The 12,937-nt window shown below is 40.3% G+C and overlaps 1 protein-coding gene across 2 annotated transcripts in view; it reads left to right on the top strand.

The window, feature by feature from the left end:
- Positions 1 to 12,937, top strand: part of LOC119658598 (guanylate cyclase soluble subunit beta-1) — a 215,696-nt gene that overhangs the window by 18,786 nt on the left and 183,973 nt on the right. The gene's annotated exons all lie outside the window — the stretch shown is intronic.

Below are 12,937 nucleotides of genomic sequence, written 5' to 3'. Positions count from 1 at the left end.
CCCATGCAACTTAATGGATTTTCAATTAAAACTATTTGTAGAACTTTGTTTAACCAAGAAATTGATTTAAGGATGCAATTTAGACCGAGAAAAAATGGGGGGAAAGTAGTTATGGGAATGAATCCCAAGTGAACTAAAAATATTTGCAGAGTTTAGGTTTGCGGAAGGGCATGATAGTAAACTCTGGGGAAAACCATTCGATGTGTATACTCGGACTGGATGGTATCTGTGTCAATAATTGCAGGGTAAACAGTTTAGAACTTTTAGCAAGTAATGTAGACAGATTGAAGCATATGATTTGCCAGGATATGTAGGTGGACGATAATGGGAGAGACAACGGACAAATTGAGAAGGGTGGAAAAAATTGAGGACAGGATAGATGTGTGTGGCTCTGAATGGAATTTAAGATGTTTTCACCACATTTGTATTATTGTCATGGAGTTGAAGTCATTAAAGTGAAGTGTGTAATTGTAAAACTATGAAGATGACTTGATATACTAAGGGGTGAATGGCAATCATATATATGCAGATAGGAAATCTGAGATTCTGAAAATGACTCATTTAAATAAATTTTGGTAGAGTATGAGTTTTGAAAGTCCTTATTTTGAAGGAGGATAGATAAATTCATTATCGGAGACAGTCTGACCGAACCGTTCTAGCAGTTCAAAAAGTGAAACTTGCCCTCCCACGGTATCTTCCGTCAGCATTGTCACTTGATCCAGGAAGCTGGCTATCGGCATCGAGTCAGGGGGTCCAGAGAACTTCAGGCCCCATCCGGACACTATCTTGCTTAGGCGGTCGTCCGGGTAATTACCTCCTCTGGAGATCTGTTCAGATCACTAGTTGGTTTCCGACCTGAACTCGCAGATGGCAAATGCGATGTTCCCGCTCGAAGAATGGTAGAATTTCGATTCGACGGGGGATCCGGCGAGTTGACACCGTCGCCGAAGAGCGAACCGTGCAGTGCTCCGGTGATAACCTAAATTCATGGATCTCTTCTCGCAGCTGCTTAATTTGCTGAGCGAGTGCAGATGATCGTTCTGTGTGTACCTTACGTTCGGTATTTATTTATCGAGAGAGGATGAGTGGCATTTTTAAGACAGCGCTAGATGGTAGAATCGGTGAAGTCACTGAAAAGGATGTGGCTTCCTTTCAAGTCTTATGTCGAGCGGCTAATTTTGGGCATAGTCAACTCCATCTGTTGATTCTCCTCCAACTGTAGGCAGACAGAGGCTTCTTCAAAAGCTATGGCGAGATAGAAACGAGATAAAGATTAATTCAACAAAAAAAAAAACTGCGAAAATTTGCGGTATTTATGCTCCTTCCGAGCTCCTAGAAAACGCCAGTCCACACAAAAAGATTCTTGCATGAAGAAGAAAATCGATGGCCACACCCCGACGAAGTAGATCAATTAATTCAAAGCTTTAATAAGGAATATAAAAAAATAGGTTCAGGAAACTCTTCATTTGCTGAGGAATCTGGTCGGAATCGCAGACTCAAGTCCCTCCCAGACCAGGGATGGGTCGACGGCACGGCCATCCTCCCAACTTCGACTAGCCCGGTTGAAACTCAGAGCAACGTGACATTGAAGATTAATTTTGATGTGTGATGAGTCAATGGTTTGAGCTAGCTCCTTGGCAAACATTTAAAAGGTGAAGTTCCTGAGCTTTGGATGGACACTTTTTTTCTACATCCTCCACTCAGGCACCGCTGAAGAGCTTTGCTTTCAGCATCAAGCTCTAACTGACAAAAGGATGTTCACGTGGTGATCAAAATCCTCCTAAGTTCGTTTGGTATCAGAGTATTCGCAAGCGAAGGAAGCTTTGATCCTAATACTAACAGGCCTGGAGGGTGCAAACCCTAAAAGATAATGGGAATGCCACCTTTCGGGCCCCACGTTGGGTGCCAAATCTGTTACGTAACAGGTCTGCAAAATTTTTTCAGCGAATATAGCCACGTGGGGTATCAAATGAAAGGTCTTGATTAGCGCTTTTCGAAGCAGATATTGATTTTGACATTCGTTTCTAGTGGAAGGAGTACAGAGGTTCTAAAGGGGATTCGTTTCTAAAGCCAGAAGGTATTCAAGAAAGTTATTAGCTTGTCTGGGAAATTAAAACTTTCAGCACGGGACTTTTAACTCAAGTTTTTTTGGGCTAGGGAAAAGGGGAAAATGCTTTTCTTTCTATTCTTTCCCATCTTTTGAGCGCTGACTAAAAAACTCAATTTTGTGCATGAATATTGTAGATTTATGCGTACAATTTAGGTCATTTGCATGCCAGCTTAAACTTTGTTAGATGTTCTTTAAAAAAGGGCAAAAAGCAGATAATTTTCTTCGAATAACCTCCAAGATGAACCCATCAATCGCTTCAGGTGGAATTCAAAAAAGCATTCCTTTTGAAATTCCACTACCTATCACGCAAGGAGAACATTTCAAATGCTCCTTTCTCCACATTGAGTAAAAAATTCCAGATAAGAACCCTCGAGCTATCTTGACGGCCTTTTTTCCTCGCTCAGTCGTCACTCACATATCTTTTCCGAAGATTATTATATTATTTATCCATTCTCCTCGTCGTCCTTTGTGATTCCTACTTTGCGCATTTTAACGTATTATATTTCTACCATTAAAATGTACTTACATGGGGATATCTGAGACTCGAGGAATTTCATCCAGATTATGAAAAATGTCTATGAATTCGTATTAACTAGGTAGACGGGGAATTTCTGCACAAGCCTTTCCCACATAGCGCTCCGGGTCGGAACCTCTCATCCCTGAGGACGTTCCAACAGAAATAGAATACTGGAATAATAAAGAGGCTCTTTACACACTTTGTTTCAAAATTAAATGAAATTGTTATGAGTGTAAGCAAGAGCTCATTGTAATGTTATTTTGTAATTTTGCACAAGTGTGTATGTGACCGTTTTTCATCTCGTTTTGAATTGGATGACAAAGGGGGTGGGGCAGGCGGAGGTGAAATACGATGGTTGCAGAAAAAGGATACAAGTGCTTGCTCGGCTCTTGATTTCCACAATCTATTTGCGAAAGCTCTAGAGCTCAAAGAAGGTAGGTAGAGGCAGACTTGTACAATTTCAAGTTGAATTGATGGCACATTTTAAGCTACTCCAGGTTACGATGTGATGTTTTTTTGTCCTTTTTTATCGGAAAGGGGTTGATTGTAGTGGATTGGAAATGTTATATGTTTCTTTGAATTGCTTGTGCGTAGTTAATTGGGTGGGCAATGGTGTGGGCTCAAGGATATTTGAATTGTAATTGAGTGGAATAGACAAAAGTGGGACTCAGAGTCTTTAAATTACGCTAAAACCTACCCCAGCTCCTCATTAACTATCACGCAATGATCCAATAATCGAAATTGCTATCATTAATTATATTATTACTTCATTTCATGTTTGTCTTGCACTATCTCGTTCATGTCATCAAATTATTAAATACAATTACAGCAACTTCCTTTTAATTATGTGACTTTCCACCTTTACCACTAAGTCCCTAGTCCTTACTCTATAGCCAAGTGACCATAAAGGGCTCAGGCCGCAAAAGTATAACTTTTCCAATTATTTCTAATTGAATTTTAATGTCTTCGCTTTCTTTGTTACGACTAACCTGTTTTTTTCTCCTCTTCAAACATCCACTTTATTAAGGCTCTTCCTAATTACGATTAAGCGAAAGTCCTTCTAAAAAACTTCATTACACTTTATAGGACGTACTTTGCAGGCTAGATGGGAATTTCATTTATATCCTGAAGTTATATGAGAGACTGCGAACGGGAACCCTTTTTGAAGATTTTGCATTCTAAAAGAGAAAATTTAAATCAGAAAGATAACGAACCTAGCAAAAAAGTAAATCCTTTGTGCCTTTAAAATGTAAAGTCTTTAAATCCGGATTCAGTTTCCTTTCCCCTTTTTTCTTTCTAAATTCCGAAAAGGAGCAATTTATCATTGAATACAACTAGCAAAGCATCGACCATACGGGAGGATACTCCTGAAAATACATGAGAGTCTTGGACTTATAACTAATTTCCGGTTTTCATTTGCTAACAGAAACCCAAAAGGATAATAGGAAGGCGAATGAAATCGGCTGGGAAAACAAGATTTGATTACGATCACAGCAAGTCATCTATTGGAGTGGCGAAGGGTCTTTTAAGGATACTATGCCTGGCTGGGCGATTTGATATGATTGAATCGCTCGTCCTTTTTAAGCTTGAAAGGGGGAAACGAGGAGCCAGCATTACTTGGGTATTTTCTTTTCTCTGACCTCTAAATCATTGATGGTTCAATTTTCGAAAAGCAACAGTTTTCCTGTAGATTGACCAGTCCTAATGGGAGGTTTCGTTGTAGACATGGGATTCGTCGATTTTCTTTCATCGCAATTGGAATACAGATGGATTTCAATTGATCGTTGAACAAAAAAAGGGATATCATTTTCAGTCTGAATCAATTTTAATCAATTTCGGGGTGACTGGTATTTATATTGACTGGAAATTGTTAAGTTTTCGATGGGAATTAAGACAATTCATTTGTGTAATTAATTTGAAGTTCTCAAGGGCTGGTCCTTGGTCGATGGATTCAGACCCTCAAATCAATGATCAACGAACTTTCTGGAAGGAAGATACATTCAGTTTTAATAGATTTCTAACTGTGTTGGGTCAGACATGCTCTGATGGCGTTAAAATACCTTCTGGTTGACATATTGCATCTACTCTAAGTTTAGTTCAGGTTGACGTATTACTTCCACTACTTCTAGGATTTCGAGATTTCTTTTGTCGCTGGTGCTATAATTCGTTGACCCCTGCTGCTCCTTCAGTGTCTTCAAGTCAATTACCGCCTACCGTCAGTCCTCGTTAATGGCGTACTCCTGAATCAGAAAGAGTGCCTGTCGTTCCGGTCTTTTCCCAACCTTCGTCCTTCTCATGGCCGTAGAGAGGCCATTGCTGGGGGCTGTGCCTGGCGACGGGCTGGGTGCTCCTCAAGACTGAATTCTCGCCGTCTGTTGTCTGCTGAGATTGATCTACTACTTCCAGTGACCTCTTTCGTCTTGTCTTGTAGTAGTTGGGATGGTGATGACGCACCTTCCGTGCACCCGGACGCCAGAAAGGCTTTTAGGGCTGCCTGTGGGGAAACAAAGGAGGGAGATTATGGCTCCTATTGCCCGGGACTGATCCTAGCTACTCTGATCTCTGCCTAAGGTAAATGTTCCCCTTTGTTAGAAACATGTGGGTAAGGAGAAAAACAAGAATAAAATCGCAATTTTTAAATAGGATAGCTTTATTTCGAAAAAGTTACCTAAAACAATTCCCTATTCCCTTAAATACATTATTTTTACGGACATCAACATTCAGACTTTGGCCGAGATGTTGATGGGTTATTTCTTTATTGTCATTGTTTTACTTTAGTGTTTCACGTAAACTTCCGCTCAGCATGTGTGGAGCGATCGTGTGGAATGTAAAGTTCCCACTGAGCCAACACGCTGGCAGTCGTTGCTTTTACTTTTTTGTATCTAGCCAAACTTTCCACTATTAGGGTACTTCGGTCACTGAATATCGACGACCAGCAGGCCAGATGCCCATAGCCGACGATGCTTGGTTTTTGAAGTGTTTTTCCGTAAAAGAATTTCCTTTTCCCTGCTTCCTTATTTGGCTTATTTTCTTCTCTGGATGTCCATGCTCATAATGGATTTGCCGAGCCTTCCATCATACTCATGAAGGAACGCGCCTGATGGGGTACTTGGTAACATCATACAGGCTGCCTGTTGGAAACTTTAGGTGGCACAGTATTCAAACCTACTAACGATGCACTATAGCCGGTTAGTCGGAAAAAAATGTCGAGGTTGGGTTACCGAAGCCTTAGCTGATGAAAAGTTTTCTTCTTCCTTAAGGTTGGTTTGTTTTTTTAACACACATATAAGGTGGATATTAGATAGTAGTATATGGATTAATAAGTACTCTTCTGTTTACGCGTTGGAGAGGCACAGGACAGAAGCACTGGACACTTTCAGTAGTGGAAACATTTATAATGTCTAAAGGCCTAAGGAGTCTGAGCAATGTCCTACCTACGTTATCACAACAAAATTTCTCATTTCAAATCGGCCCTTGGCCTCCAGGATAGACTTCCTCCAGTCATCTCGTTCCTACGATGTTTATGTCGTCAGCGAATCCCACTATTTGCGGAGATTTATAGAGCAATGTTCCTGTGATACCTAACTCCAGTTTGCGGATAACATATTCAAGGGCTAGGTTAAAAAGCATGGGGTAAGCTTGTCTCCTTTTTTTGTACATAGGACAAATTACGCTCTTGCGCCCATTTTCATTTCCCCAAATTTTCAAAATTTATGGAGGAGATTATCTAGGCGATTTCCTATCCTCTGTAATAGTTCAGCTGGAATACCATCGAATTCCGGGGCTTTGTTCAATTTTTCGTCGCGTAGGGCTGCTCGCATCTCTTCAATAGAAGGAGGTTCAAGTGGTGTGTTGTTGATAACTTCTCGGTTCGTCAAAGCTTTACTTCTCGTTGCACTTCCACTGGATTGAGCAGTTTCTTAAAGTGTTTCATCTAGCTTTTCTTGACATCGTTGGGATTACCTAGGATGATTCCTTGGTCATCCTTACAAAGATTGGTTTGCGGCCTATAGCCTGTCGTAGGAATCACGACATTCTTATTCAATCATTACAGGTGTGTTCCGTTTGCCGTTACGGGTGGGTTTGGTTTGGAAGCCTTTTCTTTTCGGCGGATGATTTTAATGCATCTTTTAAGTTTGATCACGTTTCTTCAACTTCGGGTCCGGCTAGTGATGCACTATTGACGTAGTTGGATAGCACTGTAGTTTTGCAGCTGTAATTCGCCTATTCTGTTGCTGAAGTCGTTGCCGTTGAATCCGTCCGGTTCGAAGCTGTTGTCCTGGTTGCGTGGCATAAGAGTATTGCCAGGACAGGTTGCTGGTCCCTCATTGGTAGGTGAGAATATAGCGTCTCACACTCGCTACGACCATCGTTAGTGTTATCCAGCAGGCACCGCAGGGTGGTGACGGTTCGTTTTTGTCTGCTCTCTCTCACAATCAACAGTTTTTATTCTATATGGGGGAAATCCTCACATGCTGCCTCCTCCTAAAGGAAACTGAGTTTTTGCTATAAAGTGTGTTCTTTGTTACGCTAGTGAGCATTCACCTAATTGCATAAATATTGTTTCTGAGGTGGACTGGTGATAATTGGACTCGGAATTTTCTTTGAAATTTCGATTCGTAGAGTACCATGGTTAGTACGCTTTGGCCTACGATATGATGCGGATTCAAACAGGTTCAATGACAAATTTTTGTGAATTGGGGCTATCTAAGAGTGAGGGCTACTACTTCTAAAATACTCCCCGCGATTAAAAAGTAGATTGAATAAATTTACTACCACTTCTCATTTTCTGACTGTTTTTATTAAAAATGAAAATGGAAATTTGTTTACCTTTTTCGTCCTTTCACTCCTTGAAGAGGTACCTTTTAAAACGGGTTACAAAACACCTTCATAAAATCTCGTTTTTATCACAAAAGAGCCAGGTGTGACCTAGATTTGCTGTACTTTACAACGAATGAGTTTCTAACACGTTAACATCCTCTTGAGGAATCCTCACTCAAATGAGTTATCGTAAGCTTTTCATCCTGCATTCTTTCAAGACTCCGAAGTAACTCTATAATGAAAGCTTTTTACCGCCCTATAACATACTTGCTGTGCTCGGAGAGAAGAGTGAATTGCTCACTTGGACAACGGTATGAAGAGCATTTTTCTTTGGGAACATGCATACTACTTATATCCTTTTTATTGTAAGGACTTGAGTAATTGTATTCATTGCTTTTGTGGCCAGTATTGCACAAACTAATTTGTTATTCGTTTAAGTGTGTAGAAGTGGTGGTACCGGAACATGTTGCAGGTTGTAAAGGTAATTACTTCTCTGGATAATTGCTGGGTTTCATATCGTCTCTGGATTGGATGGTGATGGGTTTAGTCCTCATTTTCATGAATAGCAGCTATTTACTTGACTTTACGAGTGTTGAAGCAAGAGCAGCAGGAAGATTGTTTATACTATGTGTAGAAAGACATGGTTCAATAAATAGTTTTGTATCGTAGCTGGGTTCCTTAAAAATTGTGGGAATTGGTTCCAACCTATTTTGCTTCAGGGACCGGGATCCTGGTTTTAGTGGATTCCCAGAGCGTCATTTAAGACCTAGCATATCTAAAGAGGAGACCTAATAAAGTCTTAAATGGGTGCTTAACTTCGAATATAAGTTAGACGATCCTTCTTGAATCATTATTTATGCAGTTGATTCTTCAGAATAATGCCTTCCTCTCCCCAATGCGATGTATCTCTTCCTTTTTTTTCGTATACTTAAAAAATGGATCAAATAAAAATTATGTTATCTAATTTTTTCGCTGCAATGTGCTTGCTTATTAAGCGGGTGAAATTACATTGAAGTTTCTTCTGACAGGCACCTTAGGCAGTTATGAAGAAACACAAGGACAAAAGATGCAGCTGTAAATGGCTCTGCTTGACATAGATGATGGGTGGTGTGATGAATAGACTTTTGATTCATAATACACTGTCGAATATCCGTTGGGTAAGTTAAAGTGGATGACTTTAGCCTTTTAGCAACAAATTTTGTGGTCCTTGTGGCTTTATGTAGATTTATGAAGTAGTCAGTCTTGAATGAATACTGCTTCGAATCGTCAAACGGTACAGTGCCAACTGCCAAGATATAAAAGGGGCTAATGGGTACTTGCAGGCTCGCAGAGAGAAGCTACGTATCGGGGGTGAAAATAATGCGTCGATCCAGCAAGGGTCATTATAAATAATTAAAATCCCATTCGATTTGTAGACCAGTTACACCGTCAGCTAAAATTTTCGTCAATACCGTGGCTGTTTGAAGGACTATCAACATCAACTTGATATGATGATACCTTCTGGCCAAATGTGTCCAACAGAATGATTAACATCCTTCATCATCTAAGCGTTTCAAAATCATTACATAAATCTCATTAGTTTCCTTTCTAGCATCACACGTGTCTTTAAAAAGGGTTTTTTATTCATAATTTCCTTTCAAAAAATGTTCAATTTTCCTAGCACCTGATAAGATCGACCTGTCTACCCGGTTCACCCCATCCCATTATACAAATGTTTTCAAGTAGCTGCGACACGATTGAAAAAGGAATACCCTGTCAGGTTTCTGATAGACCTGTGATACCTTATGCTTTCCTTCCATAAAGGATGTCAAATAACGATTCCTGTAATTTTATGTTACGATGTAAACATTTTCCTACGTTTTCTGTTTAAAAAGGTGCCGGAAAGCAGGAAGACATGAGATGCCATGACGAAGACGAAAAAGGATGAAATATGAAAATGTAATAGGACGTTTTGAATTTCAAGATGGAAAGGATATAGGGAAAAGCGGTAGCATGAAAAATGGAAATTGAAAATATAATTTTCTGAAACGCGACTAATATGGAATGATGAAAAATGAACAATTTTCATATCATTCCGGAGATGAAATTTGATAAATTTTCAATTGGAAGCGATGCTGAAAGTCATCCTGAAAAGTTTTTGATATACAAATTTCATTTGGGAACGTAGAGGCGTGGAAAATGCTGTATTCTGATATGAGTTTTAGAGCGTGGGCCTTGTAGGTATGATGGGGATAATTAGATAAGTTACTTGTCAAAGTTGTTGGAAATGATAAAATGTATATAACGAGTAGCTCCGTTTGTTTGGGTGGAAGTCTTCATAGGATTGGTGGTAGGTGGAGTATGGAAAGCTCTTATCTAACCTGTCTTATGAATCAGTCAGTTCAGTTTGGATTACTAGTCACTGTAGACTTTTGAGGCGCATTTAAGTTAAAACTCCCCTACAGAGGAGAGTCCTAAATCAGAAAGCGTACTTGAACTCTGCCGTACCCTGTCCCAAGCCATGAAAAACGAGGAGGGAGGGATAGCTGTAGCCTAAATGGATGAGTTATACCTAAGCGTCTCAGATGAGTAGGGTGTCACGAGCTACGTAGTCAGACGTACAACATAGTTGTGTGAACTCTGGCATGTTTCGAATTACCTGAAGTAGCTATCACCGAGGCCACCCCTGGATAGGGGTTTGCGATGCGCCAACGACCCATCCATGTAAAAATTACCCCATGTTAAAAAACCTATAACATTTGCAAACGTCTAACGGACTATTCTTTCGGATCCGTCATTGCGTGATGCGTCGTGCATCGCGTACAACCATGAGTTGTATGAATTATACGATGAGTTAGAAGTCTCGAAATTCGTTAAACTACAACGCCATCAGTGGGCAGGACATGTCCAACGAATGAGCGACGGTCGCATGTCTAAAAAGGCTATGAACGGAAGACGTGTCAATAGAGCAAGACTACGAGAAATATGGAGAGTACAATGTATTCCGACGCCGAGCAACTACTGGGCTTCCAAGATTAGAGAACGCAGTCACGTGACTGATACATTTGGAGTAAAACGATTCAGGTGGCCAGGGCGCGTTGACAGGTTGTAGTACCACGATGATAATGATGAAGATTTTGGTTTACGATTGCAGAGAGACTTTCAGTAGTTTATTAACAAGACTTCCATTTTTATCTATTTTTCTACTCTAGTTGAAGATTTGAAAACTTAGATTAAATGTTGGACAAAGGTCGTCAATTATATCTATGCGTTGTTTCTTCCATTTTCCTGCAGTGTACTCCAATCCTTCTCTGTCAAGAGACTACCTCAAATGCTCTAGGGCCAGTATCTCCAAGGGGACTTTGCTGGGATAGTGTATTCCATTGCATAACAGTTCTTCATTTGTGTTAGGCTCGAGTATCCAGGCATAAAGAGAAAATTATGCACAACTCCCCTCAAAACCAGCTGATCAGTTTAATTTTGCTAGTTTGCCTTCGGGCCCGACGAGAAAATTTCGGGTCAGGGGGTAACCACTCCCTTTTTCATCCCACTATCGATGGGCGTGTTGATAAAGTCTCGAAGGTAAATATTATAAAGGACGCTTTTTTCCTGAATAAGAGGAGTGCGAAGACCAATGAGACTGAGAAGTATGGTTTCATTGGTGTTACTCTTTATTCCAACTCACCTTGCCTTTTCTATATGGGCTGCCATTTTATCCGGATTAAGAGTGATTTGGTAAAAGTAAATGTGTCAGGGAAATTGAGGTGCTTAGGAAAGCGACTATAGTCCATAGTTGAATTCCTCTATGTGACCGGGTAAGGCAGTACGAGAGGCTTCGTAACTTTCTTGGCTGGAGCATCTGAAACAAAATTAATTGAACAAAATTAATTTAATTTGCTATAGCTCCCTACATCACTCTTAACCATTAGCAGAGCTCTTGGGGTCATGATTGACAGATTTTTCATAGATATCAAAGTACCTTCGATCAGGCTAAGGCTAATTGAGTGATATGCCTTCAGTGATGATGCGGTGGAATTCGTAGAAGTCCACAAACCTTTACTATTGTCCTTACAATCGCTAAGATGATGTTCATTCATTACGTACCCGATTAAGTTATTGTCAGATTGCCCTTTGGTAGCTAGACTGCTGTTCATGATCTTCTCTGAACTGCCTTCAGTTTTTCATATGACTTCTGGATGGATACAAAGATGTCTTGATACTCTGGACCGTGATTTAAAAGCCTCGCGACTGCAGCAAATGACAGCAAAATGACGATCACTAAGAGCTGATCTCGCATGTGAAGGGGAGAAGGCTAAACAAAAAGGAGACTGACTCAGACACGCCAGCGTGTAAGATTTCTACCCGCTTAACGCACTCCTACTCGATACCATTGCATTCTTTCTTTCATTAGTAGCTCACATATGGTAGGATCTCTAAGCTTATACTGGATGGATTTGATGAGTCGATCGGTTCCCAATAATTCTTTACATGAAAGCCTTCTGAATTCCAAATTTCCACGGATTCACTTAGAGTACTTTTCTTTTTGTCCATAAATCTCGCGCAGTAAAATGAATTGAGACGTGCTTCAAGTCCTCCGGAGGTCCATCGAACCTTGGGCAATCATGTAGAGTAATAATTTGAACCTGTACAGGAGGATGTGCAGTATACTGAACTCTGTGAGATTAAATAAAAGCTCATCTCACCCCCATGCTTTTTTGCGACCTCTTCTTAATAGCACATAATAAGCAAGAATTTTGGCTGGAAATTAGGCAGAGAAGGACAAGTCAGGGTGTTTGGCTTTCCTCAATGGTTGCCCATTATTGCTGAAATTATGTATAGTAATGTATCAAACGTTCCGGTCACGCCTCGGCCCCACCCTCATTTCCTTATGCCTTCAACCATTTCAGAATTCGGTGAATGGAATGACGGCAGATTTAGACTCATAAATACTCGGTTTACCTTAGCACCAGTGGGACTTTCTCCGAATTCTATCATACCACTAATTCGCACCTTGCACAGGGGACTTCTTCCTGAACTTCGGCAAATTTAGTTATAGAAACTAGCAGAGGTTGCTCGTCAGCGAAGTATTTGCAGATGAGCAAAGATCTTTTATTTCAAAGGGAATTGGAATTGAAATTAATTATTGGTCCGATGTCTCGGGAAATGTAATTCCCAGTATTTATAGACTTTACATGTTTCTGAAGTATTAAAACTTGAATGTCTAGTAATCATTCATTTGTGGAGTATGGGGCATCCAGACAGTTTGTTTTTCGATTTTCAACGAGACTCTTCTTCAGGCCCATTATTATCATCACTCTTAGTGCTGTGCAAGTGCTAAACCTACAGCAGCTGGATAGCACGAAAGTGAACTCAAACATCCATGTAACAAGATTGAAAGGCAGACGCTTGTCCTGATTGGATTGGGGTTGAAATTTTATAAAAGCTCTGGAAAGGTTAACCATCAAACTTGCCAATATGCAAACTTTTCGCCCACATTGGGCGCCGAATTG

This window comes from Hermetia illucens, chromosome 6, assembly GCF_905115235.1.
Source record: "Hermetia illucens chromosome 6, iHerIll2.2.curated.20191125, whole genome shotgun sequence".
NCBI lineage: Eukaryota > Metazoa > Arthropoda > Insecta > Diptera > Stratiomyidae > Hermetia > Hermetia illucens.
The sequence above is the reverse complement of the archived record's forward strand: the minus strand, read 5'-3'. Positions and strand labels throughout refer to the sequence as shown.